At 39.6% G+C, this 17,500-nt stretch overlaps 10 non-coding genes across 10 annotated transcripts; all 10 read left to right on the top strand.

Moving 5' to 3' along the window:
* The first annotated feature begins 331 nt into the window (after positions 1 to 331).
* Positions 332 to 404, top strand: TRNAK-CUU (transfer RNA lysine (anticodon CUU)). Its single transcript has one exon. It is a non-coding gene; the product is annotated as a tRNA-Lys (tRNA).
* A 2,296-nt stretch (positions 405 to 2,700) lies between these two features.
* On the top strand, positions 2,701 to 2,773 carry TRNAK-CUU (transfer RNA lysine (anticodon CUU)). Its single transcript has one exon. It is a non-coding gene; the product is annotated as a tRNA-Lys (tRNA).
* Positions 2,774 to 5,069: 2,296 nt separating this feature from the next.
* TRNAK-CUU (transfer RNA lysine (anticodon CUU)) lies at positions 5,070 to 5,142 on the top strand. The gene has a single exon. It is a non-coding gene; the product is annotated as a tRNA-Lys (tRNA).
* A 432-nt stretch (positions 5,143 to 5,574) lies between these two features.
* On the top strand, positions 5,575 to 5,647 carry TRNAK-CUU (transfer RNA lysine (anticodon CUU)). The gene has a single exon. It is a non-coding gene; the product is annotated as a tRNA-Lys (tRNA).
* Positions 5,648 to 6,759: 1,112 nt separating this feature from the next.
* Positions 6,760 to 6,832, top strand: TRNAK-CUU (transfer RNA lysine (anticodon CUU)). Its single transcript has one exon. It is a non-coding gene; the product is annotated as a tRNA-Lys (tRNA).
* Positions 6,833 to 15,511: 8,679 nt separating this feature from the next.
* Positions 15,512 to 15,584, top strand: TRNAK-CUU (transfer RNA lysine (anticodon CUU)). Its single transcript has one exon. It is a non-coding gene; the product is annotated as a tRNA-Lys (tRNA).
* Positions 15,585 to 16,189: 605 nt separating this feature from the next.
* Positions 16,190 to 16,262, top strand: TRNAK-CUU (transfer RNA lysine (anticodon CUU)). The gene has a single exon. It is a non-coding gene; the product is annotated as a tRNA-Lys (tRNA).
* A 103-nt stretch (positions 16,263 to 16,365) lies between these two features.
* On the top strand, positions 16,366 to 16,438 carry TRNAK-CUU (transfer RNA lysine (anticodon CUU)). Its single transcript has one exon. It is a non-coding gene; the product is annotated as a tRNA-Lys (tRNA).
* A 102-nt stretch (positions 16,439 to 16,540) lies between these two features.
* Positions 16,541 to 16,613, top strand: TRNAK-CUU (transfer RNA lysine (anticodon CUU)). Its single transcript has one exon. It is a non-coding gene; the product is annotated as a tRNA-Lys (tRNA).
* A 608-nt stretch (positions 16,614 to 17,221) lies between these two features.
* TRNAK-CUU (transfer RNA lysine (anticodon CUU)) lies at positions 17,222 to 17,294 on the top strand. The gene has a single exon. It is a non-coding gene; the product is annotated as a tRNA-Lys (tRNA).
* Positions 17,295 to 17,500: the final 206 nt, after the last annotated feature.

The raw sequence follows: 17,500 nt of genomic DNA, 5'->3' as shown, positions 1-17,500 counted from the left end.
ATGCATGTCTGGATGATGTGTAAAGGGGCAATACCACACCTTAATGTATTCACTGTAAAAGAAAAAGTATGTATCATCTTACTATAAAATAAAGTGGAGAAACACAAATAAGACTTTTTTCCACACAGGTTTAATCGGCTATTTCCTGATATTCTTCAATGCGTTCTGATATTGACTGGTAATTGTGTTTGATACTTTCTTAGACTATTTCTGCCTCTGGCTGATGTGTATTTTCTTTCCAAACTCCACCAGAGCCTATGATTACACAGCATCCTATCTGTGGAAAACGGCAGTGCAGGGATAGGGAAGAAAACTATAGGCATCCAAAGGAGCCCGGCTAGCTCAGTTGGTAGAGCATGAGACTCTTAATCTCAGGGTCGTGGGTTCGAGCCCCACGTTGGGCGAAAACAACTAAAATATTAGTGCTTTTTGACCAAAAAAATAGAAATTGAAAGTCTCTTTACAATATTTGCAATATTTTGATTGTTAACATGCAATATATGAATGCATGTCTGGATGATGTGTAATGGGGCAATACCACACCTTAATGTATTCACTGTAAAAGAAAAAGTATGTATCATCTTACTATAAAATAAAGTGGAGAAAACACAAATAAGACTTTTTTCCACACAGGTTTAATCGGCTATTTCCTGATATTCTTCAATGCGTTCTTATATTGACTGGTAATTGTGTTTGATACTTTCTTAGACTATTTCTGCCTCTGGCTGATGTGTATTTTCTTTCCAAACTCCACCAGAGCCTATGATTACACAGCATCCTATCTGTGGAAAGCGGCTGTGCAGGGATAGGGAAGAAAACTATAGGCATCCAAAGGAGCCCGGCTAGCTCAGTCGGTAGAGCATGAGACTCTTAATCGCAGGGTCGTGGGTTCAAGCCCCACGTTGGGCGAAAACAACTAACATTGTAGTGCTTTTTGACCAAAAAAATACATCCTATCTGTGGAAACCGGCAGTGCAGGGATAGGGAAGAAAACTATGGGCATCCAAAGGAGCCTGGCTTGCTCAGTCGGTAGCGCATGAGACTCTTAATCTCAGGGTCGTGGGTTCGAGCCCCACGTTGGGCGAAAACAACTAAAATTTTAGTGCTTTTTGACCAAAAAAATAGAAATTGAAAGTCTCTTTACAATATTTGCAATATTTTGATTGTTAACATGCAATATATGAATGCATGTCTGGATGATGTGTAATGGGGCAATACCACACCTTAATGTATTCACTGTAAAAGAAAAAGTATGTATCATCTTACTATAAAATAAAGTGGAGAAAACACAAATAAGACTTTTTTCCACACAGGTTTAATCGGCTATTTCCTGATATTCTTCAATGCGTTCTGATATTGACTGGTAATTGTGTTTGATACTTTCTTAGACTATTTCTGCCTCTGGCTGATGTGTATTTTCTTTCCAAACTCCACCAGAGCCTATGATTACACAGCATCCTATCTGTGGAAAAGGGCAGTGCAGGGATAGGGAAGAAAACTATAGGCATCCAAAGGATCCCGGCTAGCTCAGTTGGTAGAGCATGAGACTCTTAATCTCAGGGTTGTGGGTTCGAGCCCCACGTTGGGCGAAAACAACTAAAATTTTAGTGCTTTTTGACCAAAAAAATAGAAATTGAAAGTCTCTTTACAATATTTGCAATATTTTCATTGTTAACATGCAATATATGAATGCATGTCTGGATGATGTGTAATGGGGCAATACCACACCTTAATGTATTCACTGTTAAAGAAAAAGTATGTATCATCTTACTATAAAATAAAGTGGAGAAAACACAAATAAGACTTTTTTCCACACAGGTTTAATCGGCTATTTCCTGATATTCTTCAATGCGTTCTGATATTGACTGGTAATTGTGTTTGATACTTTCTTAGACTATTTCTGCCTCTGGCTGATGTGTATTTTCTTTCCAAACTCCACCAGAGCCTATGATTACACAGCATCCTATCTGTGGAAAGCGGCTGTGCAGGGATAGGGAAGAAAACTATAGGCATCCAAAGGAGCCCGGCTAGCTCAGTCGGTAGAGCATGAGACTCTTAATCGCAGGGCTGTGGGTTCAAGCCCCACGTTGGGCGAAAACAACTAAAATTGTAGTGCTTTTTGACTAAAAAAATACATCCTATCTGTGGAAAACGGCAGTGCAGGGATAGGGAAGAAAACTATGGGCATCCAAAGGAGCCCGGCTTGCTCAGTCGGTAGCGCATGAGACTCTTAATCTCAGGGTCGTGGGTTTGAGCCCCACGTTGGGCGAAAACAACTAAAATTTTAGTGCTTTTTGACCAAAAAAATAGAAATTGAAAGTCTCTTTACAATATTTGCAATATTTTGATTGTAAACATGCAATATATGAATGCATGTCTGGATGATGTGTAAAGGGGCAATACCACACCTTAATGTATTCACTGTAAAAGAAAAAGTATGTATCATCTTACTATAAAATAAAGTGGAGAAACACAAATAAGACTTTTTTCCACACAGGTTTAATCGGCTATTTCCTGATATTCTTCAATGCGTTCTGATATTGACTGGTAATTGTGTTTGATACTTTCTTAGACTATTTCTGCCTCTGGCTGATGTGTATTTTCTTTCCAAACTCCACCAGAGCCTATGATTACACAGCATCCTATCTGTGGAAAACGGCAGTGCAGGGATAGGGAAGAAAACTATAGGCATCCAAAGGAGCCCGGCTAGCTCAGTTGGTAGAGCATGAGACTCTTAATCTCAGGGTCGTGGGTTCGAGCCCCACGTTGGGCGAAAACAACTAAAATATTAGTGCTTTTTGACCAAAAAAATAGAAATTGAAAGTCTCTTTACAATATTTGCAATATTTTGATTGTTAACATGCAATATATGAATGCATGTCTGGATGATGTGTAATGGGGCAATACCACACCTTAATGTATTCACTGTAAAAGAAAAAGTATGTATCATCTTACTATAAAATAAAGTGGAGAAAACACAAATAAGACTTTTTTCCACACAGGTTTAATCGGCTATTTCCTGATATTCTTCAATGCGTTCTTATATTGACTGGTAATTGTGTTTGATACTTTCTTAGACTATTTCTGCCTCTGGCTGATGTGTATTTTCTTTCCAAACTCCACCAGAGCCTATGATTACACAGCATCCTATCTGTGGAAAGCGGCTGTGCAGGGATAGGGAAGAAAACTATAGGCATCCAAAGGAGCCCGGCTAGCTCAGTCGGTAGAGCATGAGACTCTTAATCACAGGGTCGTGGGTTCAAGCCCCACGTTGGGCGAAAACAACTAACATTGTAGTGCTTTTTGACCAAAAAAATACATCCTATCTGTGGAAACCGGCAGTGCAGGGATAGGGAAGAAAACTATGGGCATCCAAAGGAGCCTGGCTTGCTCAGTCGGTAGCGCATGAGACTCTTAATCTCAGGGTCGTGGGTTCGAGCCCCACGTTGGGCGAAAACAACTAAAATTTTAGTGCTTTTTGACCAAAAAAATAGAAATTGAAAGTCTCTTTACAATATTTGCAATATTTTGATTGTTAACATGCAATATATGAATGCATGTCTGGATGATGTGTAATGGGGCAATACCACACCTTAATGTATTCACTGTAAAAGAAAAAGTATGTATCATCTTACTATAAAATAAAGTGGAGAAAACACAAATAAGACTTTTTTCCACACAGGTTTAATCGGCTATTTCCTGATATTCTTCAATGCGTTCTGATATTGACTGGTAATTGTGTTTGATACTTTCTTAGACTATTTCTGCCTCTGGCTGATGTGTATTTTCTTTCCAAACTCCACCAGAGCCTATGATTACACAGCATCCTATCTGTGGAAAAGGGCAGTGCAGGGATAGGGAAGAAAACTATAGGCATCCAAAGGATCCTGGCTAGCTCAGTTGGTAGAGCATGAGACTCTTAATCTCAGGGTTGTGGGTTCGAGCCCCACGTTGGGCGAAAACAACTAAAATTTTAGTGCTTTTTGACCAAAAAAATAGAAATTGAAAGTCTCTTTACAATATTTGCAATATTTTGATTGTTAACATGCAATATATGAATGCATGTCTGGATGATGTGTAATGGGGCAATACCACACCTTAATGTATTCACTGTAAAAGAAAAAGTATGTATCATCTTACTATAAAATAAAGTGGAGAAAACACAAATAAGACTTTTTTCCACACAGGTTTAATCGGCTATTTCCTGATATTCTTCAATGCGTTCTGATATTGACTGGTAATTGTGTTTGATACTTTCTTAGACTATTTCTGCCTCTGGCTGATGTGTATTTTCTTTCCAAACTCCACCAGAGCCTATGATTACACAGCATCCTGTCTGTGGAAAGCGGCTGTGCAGGGATAGGGAAGAAAACTATAGGCATCCAAAGGAGCCCGGCTAGCTCAGTCGGTAGAGCATGAGACTCTTAATCGCAGGGCCGTGGGTTCAAGCCCCACGTTGGGCGAAAACAACTAAAATTGTAGTGCTTTTTGACTAAAAAAATACATCCTATCTGTGGAAAACGGCAGTGCAGGGATAGGGAAGAAAACTATGGGCATCCAAAGGAGCCCGGCTTGCTCAGTCGGTAGCGCATGAGACTCTTAATCTCAGGGTCATGGGTTTGAGCCCCACGTTGGGCGAAAACAACTAAAATTTTAGTGCTTTTTGACCAAAAAAATAGAAATTGAAAGTCTCTTTACAATATTTGCAATATTTTGATTGTAAACATGCAATATATGAATGCATGTCTGGATGATGTGTAAAGGGGCAATACCACACCTTAATGTATTCACTGTAAAAGAAAAAGTATGTATCATCTTACTATAAAATAAAGTGGAGAAACACAAATAAGACTTTTTTCCACACAGGTTTAATCGGCTATTTCCTGATATTCTTCAATGCGTTCTGATATTGACTGGTAATTGTGTTTGATACTTTCTTAGACTATTTCTGCCTCTGGCTGATGTGTATTTTCTTTCCAAACTCCACCAGAGCCTATGATTACACAGCATCCTATCTGTGGAAAGCGGCAGTGCAGGGATAGGGAAGAAAACTATAGGCATCCAAAGGAGCCCGGCTAGCTCAGTTGGTAGAGCATGAGACTCTTAATCTCAGGGTCGTGGGTTCGAGCCCCACGTTGGGCGAAAACAACTAAAATATTAGTGCTTTTTGACCAAAAAAATAGAAATTGAAAGTCTCTTTACAATATTTGCAATATTTTGATTGTTAACATGCAATATATGAATGCATGTCTGGATGATGTGTAATGGGGCAATACCACACCTTAATGTATTCACTGTAAAAGAAAAAGTATGTATCATCTTACTATAAAATAAAGTGGAGAAAACACAAATAAGACTTTTTTCCACACAGGTTTAATCGGCTATTTCCTGATATTCTTCAATGCGTTCTGATATTGACTGGTAATTGTGTTTGATACTTTCTTAGACTATTTCTGCCTCTGGCTGATGTGTATTTTCTTTCCAAACTCCACCAGAGCCTATGATTACACAGCATCCTATCTGTGGAAAACGGCAGTGCAGGGATAGGGAAGAAAACTATAGGCATCCAAAGGAGCCCGGCTAGCTCAGTTGGTAGAGCATGAGACTCTTAATCTCAGGGTCGTGGGTTCGAGCCCCACGTTGGGCGAAAACAACTAAAATATTAGTGCTTTTTGACCAAAAAAATAGAAATTGAAAGTCTCTTTACAATATTTGCAATATTTTGATTGTTAACATGCAATATATGAATGCATGTCTGGATGATGTGTAATGGGGCAATACCACACCTTAATGTATTCACTGTAAAAGAAAAAGTATGTATCATCTTACTATAAAATAAAGTGGAGAAAACACAAATAAGACTTTTTTCCACACAGGTTTAATCGGCTATTTCCTGATATTCTTCAATGCGTTCTGATATTGACTGGTAATTGTGTTTGATACTTTCTTAGACTATTTCTGCCTCTGGCTGATGTGTATTTTCTTTCCAAACTCCACCAGAGCCTATGATTACACAGCATCCTATCTGTGGAAAGCGGCTGTGCAGGGATAGGGAAGAAAACTATAGGCATCCAAAGGAGCCCGGCTAGCTCAGTCGGTAGAGCATGAGACTCTTAATCGCAGGGTCGTGGGTTCAAGCCCCACGTTGGGCGAAAACAACTAAAATTGTAGTGCTTTTTGACCAAAAAAATACATCCTATCTGTGGAAACCGGCAGTGCAGGGATAGGGAAGAAAACTATGGGCATCCAAAGGAGCCTGGCTTGCTCAGTCGGTAGCGCATGAGACTCTTAATCTCAGGGTCGTGGGTTCGAGCCCCACGTTGGGCGAAAACAACTAAATTTTTAGTGCTTTTTGACCAAAAAAATAGAAATTGAAAGTCTCTTTACAATATTTGCAATATTTTGATTGTTAACATGCAATATATGAATGCATGTCTGGATGATGTGTAATGGGGCAATACCACACCTTAATGTATTCACTGTAAAAGAAAAAGTATGTATCATATTACTATAAAATAAAGTGGAGAAAACACAAATAAGACTTTTTTCCACACAGGTTTAATCGGCTATTTCCTGATATTCTTCAATGCGTTCTGATATTGACTGGTAATTGTGTTTGATACTTTCTTAGACTATTTCTGCCTCTGGCTGATGTGTATTTTCTTTCCAAACTCCACCAGAGCCTATGATTACACAGCATCCTATCTGTGGAAAGCGGCAGTGCAGGGATAGGGAAGAAAACTATAGGCATCCAAAGGAGCCCGGCTAGCTCAGTTGGTAGAGCATGAGACTCTTAATCTCAGGGTCGTGGGTTCGAGCCCCACGTTGGGCGAAAACAACTAAAATTGTAGTGCTTTTTGACCAAAAAAATAGAAATTGAAAGTCTCTTTACAATATTTGCAATATTTTCATTGTTAACATGCAATATATGAATGCATGTCTGGATGATGTGTAATGGGGCAATACCACACCTTAATGTATTCACTGTAAAAGAAAAAGTATGTATCATCTTACTATAAAATAAAGTGGAGAAAACACAAATAAGACTTTTTTCCACACAGGTTTAATCGGCTATTTCCTGATATTCTTCAATGCGTTCTGATATTGACTGGTAATTGTGTTTGATACTTTCTTAGACTATTTTTGCCTCTGGCTGATGTGTATTTTCTTTCCAAACTCCACCAGAGCCTATGATTACACAGCATCCTATCGGCTTGCTCAGTCGGTAGCGCATGAGACTCTTAATCTCAGGGTCGTGGGTTCGAGCCCCACGTTGGGCGAAAACAACTAAAATTTTAGTGCTTTTTGACCAAAAAAATAGAAATTGAAAGTCTCTTTACAATATTTGCAATATTTTGATTGTTAACATGCAATATATGAATGCATGTCTGGATGATGTGTAATGGGGCAATACCACACCTTAATGTATTCACTGTAAAAGAAAAAGTATGTATCATCTTACTATAAAATAAAGTGGAGAAAACACAAATAAGACTTTTTTCCACACAGGTTTAATCGGCTATTTCCTGATATTCTTCAATGCGTTCTGATATTGACTGGTAATTGTGTTTGATACTTTCTTAGACTATTTCTGCCTCTGGCTGATGTGTATTTTCTTTCCAAACTCCACCAGAGCCTATGATTACACAGCATCCTATCTGTGGAAAGCGGCTGTGCAGGGATAGGGAAGAAAACTATAGGCATCCAAAGGAGCCCGGCTAGCTCAGTCGGTAGAGCATGAGACTCTTAATCTCAGGGTCGTGGGTTCGAGCCCCATGTTGGGCGAAAACAACTAAAATTGTAGTGCTTTTTGACCAAAAAAATACATCCTATCTGTGGAAAACGGCAGTGCAGGGATAGGGAAGAAAACTATGGGCATCCAAAGGAGCCCGGCTTGCTCAGTCGGTAGCGCATGAGACTCTTAATCTCAGGGTCGTGGGTTCGAGCCCCACGTTGGGCGAAAACAACTAAAATTTTAGTGCTTTTTGACCAAAAAAATAGAAATTGAAAGTCTCTTGACAATATATGCAATATTTTGATTGTTAACATGCAATATATGAATGCATGTCTGGATGATGTGTAAAGGGGCAATACCACACCTTAATGTATTCACTGTAAAAGAAAAAGTATGTATCATCTTACTATAAAATAAAGTGGAGAAAACACAAATAAGACTTTTTTCCACACAGGTTTAATCGGCTATTTCCTGATATTCTTCAATGCGTTCTGATATTGACTGGTAATTGTGTTTGATACTTTCTTAGACTATTTCTGCCTCTGGCTGATGTGTATTTTCTTTCCAAACTCCACCAGAGCCTATGATTACACAGCATCCTATCTGTGGAAAACGGCAGTGCAGGGATAGGGAAGAAAACTATAGGTATCCAAAGGAGCCCGGCTAGCTCAGTCGGTAGAGCATGAGACTCTTAATCTCAGGGTCGTGGGTTCGAGCCCCACGTAGGGCGAAAACAACTAAAATTGTAGGACTTTTTGACCAAAAAAATACATCCTATCTGTGGAAAACGGCAGTGCAGGGATACGGAAGAAAACTATAGGCATCCAAAGGAGCCCGGCTAGCTCAGTCGGTAGAGCATGAGACTCTTAATCTCAGGGTCGTGGGTTTGAGCCCCACGTTGGGCGAAAACAACTAAAATTTTAGTGCTTTTTGACCAAAAAAATAGAAATTGAAAGTCTCTTTACAATATTTGCAATATTTTCATTGTTAACATGCAATATATGAATGCATGTCTGGATGATGTGTAATGGGGCAATACCACACCTTAATGTATTCACTGTAAAAGAAAAAGTATGTATCATCTTACTATAAAATAAAGTGGAGAAAACACAAATAAGACTTTTTTCCACACATGTTTAATCGGCTATTTCCTGATATTCTTCAATGCGTTCTGATATTGACTGGTAATTGTGTTTGATACTTTCTTAGACTATTTCTGCCTCTGGCTGATGTGTATTTTCTTTCCAAACTCCACCAGAGCCTATGATTACACAGCATCCTATCTGTGGAAAGCGGCAGTGCAGGGATAGGGAAGAAAACTAGAGACATCCAAAGGAGCCCGGCTAGCTCAGTCGGTAGAGCATGAGACTCTTAATCTCAGGGTCGTGGGTTCGAGCCCCACGTTGGGCGAAAACAACTAAAATTGTAGTGCTTTTTGACCAAAAAAATACATCCTATCTGTGGAAAACGGCAGTGCAGGGATAGGGAAGAAAACTATAGGCATCCAAAGGAGCCCGGCTAGCTCAGTCGGTAGAGCATGAGACTCTTAATCTCAGGGTCGTGGGTTCGAGCCCCACGTTGGGCGAAAACAACTAAAATTTTAGTGCTTTTTGACCAAAAAAATAGAAATTGAAAGTCTCTTTACAATATTTGCAATATTTTCATTGTTAACATGCAATATATGAATGCATGTCTGGATGATGTGTAATGGGGCAATACCACACCTTAATGTATTCACTGTAAAAGAAAAAGTATGTATCATCTTACTATAAAATAAAGTGGAGAAAACACAAATAAGACTTTTTTCCACACAGGTTTAATCGGCTATTTCCTGATATTCTTCAATGCGTTCTGATATTGACTGGTAATTGTGTTTGATACTTTCTTAGACTATTTCTGCCTCTGGCTGATGTGTATTTTCTTTCCAAACTCCACCAGAGCCTATGATTACACAGCATCCTATCTGTGGAAAACGGCAGTGCAGGGATAGGGAAGAAAACTATAGGTGTCCAAAAGAGCCCGGCTAGCTCAGTCGCTAGAGCATGAGACTCTTAATCTCAGGGTTGTGGGTTTGAGCCCCACGTTGGGCGAAAACAACTAAAATTTTAGTGCTTTTTGACCAAAAAAATCGAAATTGAAAGTCTCTTTACAATATTTGCAATATTTTCATTGTTAACATGCAATATATGAATGCATGTCTGGATGATGTGTAATGGGGCAATACCACACCTTAATGTATTCACTGTAAAAGAAAAAGTATGTATCATCTTACTATAAAATAAAGTGGAGAAAACACAAATAAGACTTTTTTCCACACATGTTTAATCGGCTATTTCCTGATATTCTTCAATGCGTTCTGATATTGACTGGTAATTGTGTTTGATACTTTCTTAGACTATTTCTGCCTCTGGCTGATGTGTATTTTCTTTCCAAACTCCACCAGAGCCTATGATTACACAGCATCCTATCTGTGGAAAGCGGCAGTGCAGGGATAGGGAAGAAAACTATAGGCATCCAAAGGAGCCCGGCTAGCTCAGTCGGTAGAGCATGAGACTCTTAATCTCAGGGTCGTGGGTTCGAGCCCCACGTTGGGCGAAAACAACTAAAATTGTAGTGCTTTTTGACCAAAAAAATACATCCTATCTGTGGAAAACGGCAGTGCAGGGATAGGGAAGAAAACTATAGGCATCTAAAGGAGCCCGGCTAGCTCAGTCGGTAGAGCATGAGACTCTTAATCTCAGGGTCGTGGGTTCGAGCCCCACGTTGGGCGAAAACAACTAAAATTTTAGTGCTTTTTGACCAAAAAAATAGAAATTGAAAGTCTCTTTGCAATATTTGCAATATTTTCATTGTTAACATGCAATATATGAATGCATGTCTGGATGATGTGTAATGGGGCAATACCACACCTTAATGTATTCACTGTAAAAGAAAAAGTATGTATCATCTTACTATAAAATAAAGTGGAGAAAACACAAATAAGACTTTTTTCCACACATGTTTAATCGGCTATTTCCTGATATTCTTCAATGCGTTCTGATATTGACTGGTAATTGTGTTTGATACTTTCTTAGACTATTTCTGCCTCTGGCTGATGTGTATTTTCTTTCCAAACTCCACCAGAGCCTATGATTACACAGCATCCTATCTGTGGAAAGCGGCAGTGCAGGGATAGGGAAGAAAACTAGAGACATCCAAAGGAGCCCGGCTAGCTCAGTCGGTAGAGCATGAGACTCTTAATCTCAGGGTCGTGGGTTCGAGCCCCACGTTGGGCGAAAACAACTAAAATTGTAGTGCTTTTTGACCAAAAAAATACATCCTATCTGTGGAAAACGGCAGTGCAGGGATAGGGAAGAAAACTATAGGCATCCAAAGGAGCCCGGCTAGCTCAGTCGGTAGAGCATGAGACTCTTAATCTCAGGGTCGTGGGTTCGAGCCCCACGTTGGGCGAAAACAACTAAAATTTTAGTGCTTTTTGACCAAAAAAATAGAAATTGAAAGTCTCTTTACAATATTTGCAATATTTTCATTGTTAACATGCAATATATGAATGCATGTCTGGATGATGTGTAATGGGGCAATACCACACCTTAATGTATTCACTGTAAAAGAAAAAGTATGTATCATCTTACTATAAAATAAAGTGGAGAAAACACAAATAAGACTTTTTTCCACACAGGTTTAATCGGCTATTTCCTGATATTCTTCAATGCGTTCTGATATTGACTGGTAATTGTGTTTGATACTTTCTTAGACTATTTCTGCCTCTGGCTGATGTGTATTTTCTTTCCAAACTCCACCAGAGCCTATGATTACACAGCATCCTATCTGTGGAAAACGGCAGTGCAGGGATAGGGAAGAAAACTATAGGTGTCCAAAAGAGCCCGGCTAGCTCAGTCGCTAGAGCATGAGACTCTTAATCTCAGGGTTGTGGGTTTGAGCCCCACGTTGGGCGAAAACAACTAAAATTTTAGTGCTTTTTGACCAAAAAAATCGAAATTGAAAGTCTCTTTACAATATTTGCAATATTTTCATTGTTAACATGCAATATATGAATGCATGTCTGGATGATGTGTAATGGGGCAATACCACACCTTAATGTATTCACTGTAAAAGAAAAAGTATGTATCATCTTACTATAAAATAAAGTGGAGAAAACACAAATAAGACTTTTTTCCACACATGTTTAATCGGCTATTTCCTGATATTCTTCAATGCGTTCTGATATTGACTGGTAATTGTGTTTGATACTTTCTTAGACTATTTCTGCCTCTGGCTGATGTGTATTTTCTTTCCAAACTCCACCAGAGCCTATGATTACACAGCATCCTATCTGTGGAAAGCGGCAGTGCAGGGATAGGGAAGAAAACTATAGGCATCCAAAGGAGCCCGGCTAGCTCAGTCGGTAGAGCATGAGACTCTTAATCTCAGGGTCGTGGGTTCGAGCCCCACGTTGGGCGAAAACAACTAAAATTGTAGTGCTTTTTGACCAAAAAAATACATCCTATCTGTGGAAAACGGCAGTGCAGGGATAGGGAAGAAAACTATAGGCATCTAAAGGAGCCCGGCTAGCTCAGTCGGTAGAGCATGAGACTCTTAATCTCAGGGTCGTGGGTTCGAGCCCCACGTTGGGCGAAAACAACTAAAATTTTAGTGCTTTTTGACCAAAAAAATAGAAATTGAAAGTCTCTTTGCAATATTTTCATTGTTAACATGCAATATATGAATGCATGTCTGGATGATGTGTAATGGGGCAATACCACACCTTAATGTATTCACTGTAAAAGAAAAAGTATGTATCATCTTACTATAAAATAAAGTGGAGAAAACACAAATAAGACTTTTTTCCACACAGGTTTAATCGGCTATTTCCTGATATTCTTCAATGCGTTCTGATATTGACTGGTAATTGTGTTTGATACTTTCTTAGACTATTTCTGCCTCTGGCTGATGTGTATTTTCTTTCCAAACTCCACCAGAGCCTATGATTACACAGCATCCTATCTGTGGAAAGCGGCAGTCCAGGGATAGGGAAGAAAACTATAGGCATCCAAAGGAGCCCGGCTAGCTCAGTCGGTAGAGCATGAGACTCTTAATCTCAGTGTCGTGGGTTCGAGCCCCACGTTGGGCGAAAACAAATAAAATTGTAGTGCTTTTTGACCAAAAAAATAGAAATTGAAAGTCTCTTTACAATATTTGCAATATTTTGATTGTTAACATGCAATATATGAATGCATGTCTGGATGATGTGTAATGGGGCAATACCACACCTTAATGTATTCACTGTAAAAGAAAAAGTATGTATCATCTTACTATAAAATAAAGTGGAGAAAACACAAATAAGACTTTTTTCCACACAGGTTTAATCGGCTATTTCCTGATATTCTTCAATGCGTTCTGATATTGACTGGTAATTGTGTTTGATACTTTCTTAGACTATTTCTGCCTCTGGCTGATGTGTATTTTCTTTCCAAACTCCACCAGAGCCTATGATTACACAGCATCCTATCTGTGGAAAGCGGCAGTGCAGGGATAGGGAAGAAAACTATAGGCATCCAAAGGAGCCCGGCTAGCTCAGTCGGTAGAGCATGAGACTCTTCATCTCAGGGTCGTGGGTTCGAGCCCCACCTTGAGCTAAAACAACTAAAATTGTAGTGCTTTTTGACCAAAAAAATACATCCTATCTGTGGAAAACGGCAGTGCAGGGATAGGGAAGAAAACTATGGGCATCCAAAGGAGCCCGGCTTGCTCAGTCGGTAGCGCATGAGACTCTTAATCTCAGGGTCGTGGGTTCGAGCCCCACGTTGGGCGAAAACAACTAAAATTGTAGTGCTTTTTGACCAAAAAAATAGAAATTGAAAGTCTCTTTACAATATTTGCAATATTTTCATTGTTAACATGCAATATATGAATGCATGTCTGGATGATGTGTAATGGGGCAATACCACACCTTAATGTATTCACTGTAAAAGAAAAAGTATGTATCATCTTACTATAAAATAAAGTGGAGAAAACACAAATAAGACTTTTTTCCACACAGGTTTAATCGGCTATTTCCTGATATTCTTCAATGTGTTCTGATATTGACTGGTAATTGTGTTTGATACTTTCTTAGACTATTTCTGCCTCTGGCTGATGTGTATTTTCTTTCCAAACTCCACCAGAGCCTATGATTACACAGCATCCTATCTGTGGAAAGCGGCTGTGCAGGGATAGGGAAGAAAACTATAGGCATCCAAAGGAGCCCGGCTAGCTCAGTCGGTAGAGCATGAGACTCTTAATCTCAGGGTCGTGGGTTCGAGCCCCACGTTGGGCGAAAACAACTAAAATTGTAGTGCTTTTTGACCCAAAAAATACATCCTATCTGTGGAAAACGGCAGTGCAGGGATAGGGAAGAAAACTATAGGCATCCAAAGGAGCCCGGCTAGCTCAGTCGGTAGAGCATGAGACTCTTAATCTCAGGGTCGTGGGTTCGAGCCCCACGTTGGGCGAAAACAACTAAAATTTTAGTGCTTTTTGACCAAAAAAATAGAAATTGAAAGTCTCTTTACAATATTTGCAATATTTTCAGTTAACATGCAATATATGAATGCATGTCTGGATGATGTGTAATGGGGCAATACCACACCTTAATGTATTCACTGTAAAAGAAAAAGTATGTATCATCTTACTATAAAATAAAGTGGAGAAAACACAAATAAGACTTTTTTCCACACAGGTTAAATCGGCTATTTCCTGATATTCTTCAATGCGTTCTGATATTGACTGGTAATTGTGTTTGATACTTTCTTAGACTATTTCTGCCTCTGGCTGATGTGTATTTTCTTTCCAAACTCCACCAGAGCCTATGATTACACAGCATCCTATCTGTGGAAAACGGCAGTGCAGGGATAGGGAAGAAAACTATAGGTATCCAAAGGAGCCCGGCTAGCTCAGTCGGTAGAGCATGAGACTCTTAATCTCAGGGTCGTGGGTTCGAGCCCCACGTTGGGTGAAATCAACTAAAATTTTAGTGCTTTTGGACCAAAAAAATACATCCTATCTGTGGAAAACGGCAGTGCAGGGATAGGGAAGAAAACTATAGGCATCCAAAGGAGCCCGGCTAGCTCAGTCGGTAGAGCATGAGACTCTTAATCTCAGGGTCGTGGGTTCGAGCCCCACGTTGGGCGAAAACAACTAAAATTGTAGTGCATTTTGACCAAAAAAATACATCCTATCTGTGGAAAACGGCAGTGCAGGGATAGGGAAGAAAACTATGGGCATCCAAAGGAGCCTGGCTTGCTCAGTCGGTAGCGCATGAGACTCTTAATCTCAGGGTCGTGGGTTCGAGCCCCACGTTGGGCGAAAACAACTAAAATTTTAGTGCTTTTTGACCAATAAAATAGAAATTGAAAGTCTCTTTACAATATTTGCAATATTTTGATTGTTAACATGCAATATATGAATGCATGTCTGGATGATGTGTAATGGGGCAATACCACACCTTAATGTATTCACTGTAAAAGAAAAAGTATGTATCATCTTACTATAAAATAATGTGGAGAAAACACAAATAAGACTTTTTTCCACACAGGTTTAATCGGCTATTTCCTGATATTCTTCAATGCGTTCTGATATTGACTGGTAATTGTGTTTGATACTTTCTTAGACTATTTCTGCCTCTGGCTGATGTGTATTTTCTTTCCAAACTCCACCAGAGCCTATGATTACACAGCATCCTATCTGTGGAAAGCGGCAGTGCAGGGATAGGGAAGAAAACTATAGGCATCCAAAGGAGCCCGGCTAGCTCAGTCGGTAGAGCATGAGACTCTTAATCTCAGGGTCGTGGGTTCGAGCCCCACGTTGGGCGAAAACAACTAAAATGTTAGTGCTTTTTGACCAAAAAAATAGAAATTGAAAGTCTCTTTACAATATTTGCAATATTTTCAGTTAACATGCAATATATGAATGCATGTCTGGATGATGTGTAATGGGGCAATACCACACCTTAATGTATTCACTGTAAAAGAAAAAGTATGTATCATCTTACTATAAAATAAAGTGGAGAAAACACAAATAAGACTTTTTTCCACAAAGGTTAAATCGGCTATTTCCTGATATTCTTCAATGCGTTCTGATATTGACTGGTAATTGTGTTTGATACTTTCTTAGACTATTTCTGCCTCTGGCTGATGTGTATTTTCTTTCCAAAATCCACCAGAGCCTATGATTACACAGCATCCTATCTGTGGAAAACGGCAGTGCAGGGATAGGGAAGAAAACTATAAGCATCCAAAGGAGCCCGGCTAGCTCAGTCGGTAGAGCATGAGACTCTAAATCTCAGGGTCGTGGGTTCGAGCCCCACATTGGGCGAAAACAACTAAAATTTTAGTGCTTTTGGACCAAAAAAATAAATCCTATCTGTGGAAAACGGCAGTGCAGGGATAGGGAAGAAAACTATAGGCATCCAAAAGAGCCCGGCTAGCTCAGTCGGTAGAGCATGAGACTCTTAATCTCAGGGTCGTGGGTTCGAGCCCCACGTTGGGCGAAAAACAACTAAAATTGTAGTGCTTTTTGACCCAAAAAATACATCCTATCTGTGGAAAACAGCAGTGCAGGGATAGGGAAGAAAACTATAGGCATCCAAAGGAGCCCGGCTAGCTCAGTCGGTAGAGCATGAGACTCTTAATCTCAGGGTCGTGGGTTCGAGCCCCACGTTGGGCGAAAACAACTAAAATTGTAGTACTTTTTGACCAAAAAAATACATCCTATCTGTGGAAAACGGCAGTGCAGGGATAGGGAAGAAAACTATAGGCATCCAAAGGAGCCCGGCTAGCTCAGTCGGTAGAGCATGAGACTCTTAATCTCAGGGTCGTGGGTTCGAGCCCCACGTTGGGCGAAAACAACTAAAATTGTAGTGCATTTTGACCAAAAAAATACATCCTATCTGTGGAAACCGGCAGTGCAGGGATAGGGAAGAAAACTATGGGCATCCAAAGAAGCCCAGCTTGCTCTGTCGGTAGCGCATGAGACTCTTAATCTCAGGGTCGTGGGTTCGAGCCCCACGTTGGGCGAAAACAACTAAAATTTTAGTGCTTTTATGACCAAAAAAATAGAAATTGAAAGTCTCTTTACAATATTTGCAATATTTTGATTGTTAACATGCAATATATGAATGCATGTCTGGATGATGTGTAATGGGGCAATACCACACCTTAATGTATTCACTGTAAAAGAAAAAGTATGTATCATCTTACTATAAAATAAAGTGGAGAAAACACAAATAAGACTTTTTTCCACACAGGTTTAATCGGCTATTTCCTGATATTCTTCAATGCGTTCTGATATTGACTGGTAATTGTGTTTGATACTTTCTTAGACTATTTCTGCCTCTGGCTGATGTGTATTTTCTTTCCAAACTCCACCAGAGCCTATGATTACACAGCATCCTATCTGTGGAAAGCGGCAGTGCAGGGATAGGGAAGAAAACTATAGGCATCCAAAGGAGCCCGGCTAGCTCAGTCGGTAGAGCATGAGACTCTTAATCTCAGGGTCGTGGGTTCGAGCCCCACGTTGGGCGAAAACAACTAAAATTGTAGTGCTTTTTTACCAAAAAAATAGAAATTGAAAGTCTCTTTACAATATTTGCAATATTTTCATTGTTAACATGCAATATATGAATGCATGTCTGGATGATGTGTAATGGGGCAATACCACACCTTAATGTATTCACTGTAAAAGAAAAAGTATGTATCATCTTACTATAAAATAAAGTGGAGAAAACAC

Source organism: Ambystoma mexicanum, chromosome 4q (genome assembly GCF_040938575.1).
Source record: "Ambystoma mexicanum isolate Mex_15411 chromosome 4q, UKY_AmexF1_1, whole genome shotgun sequence".
NCBI lineage: Eukaryota > Metazoa > Chordata > Amphibia > Caudata > Ambystomatidae > Ambystoma > Ambystoma mexicanum.
This window is presented reverse-complemented; position numbering and strand designations above follow the sequence as displayed.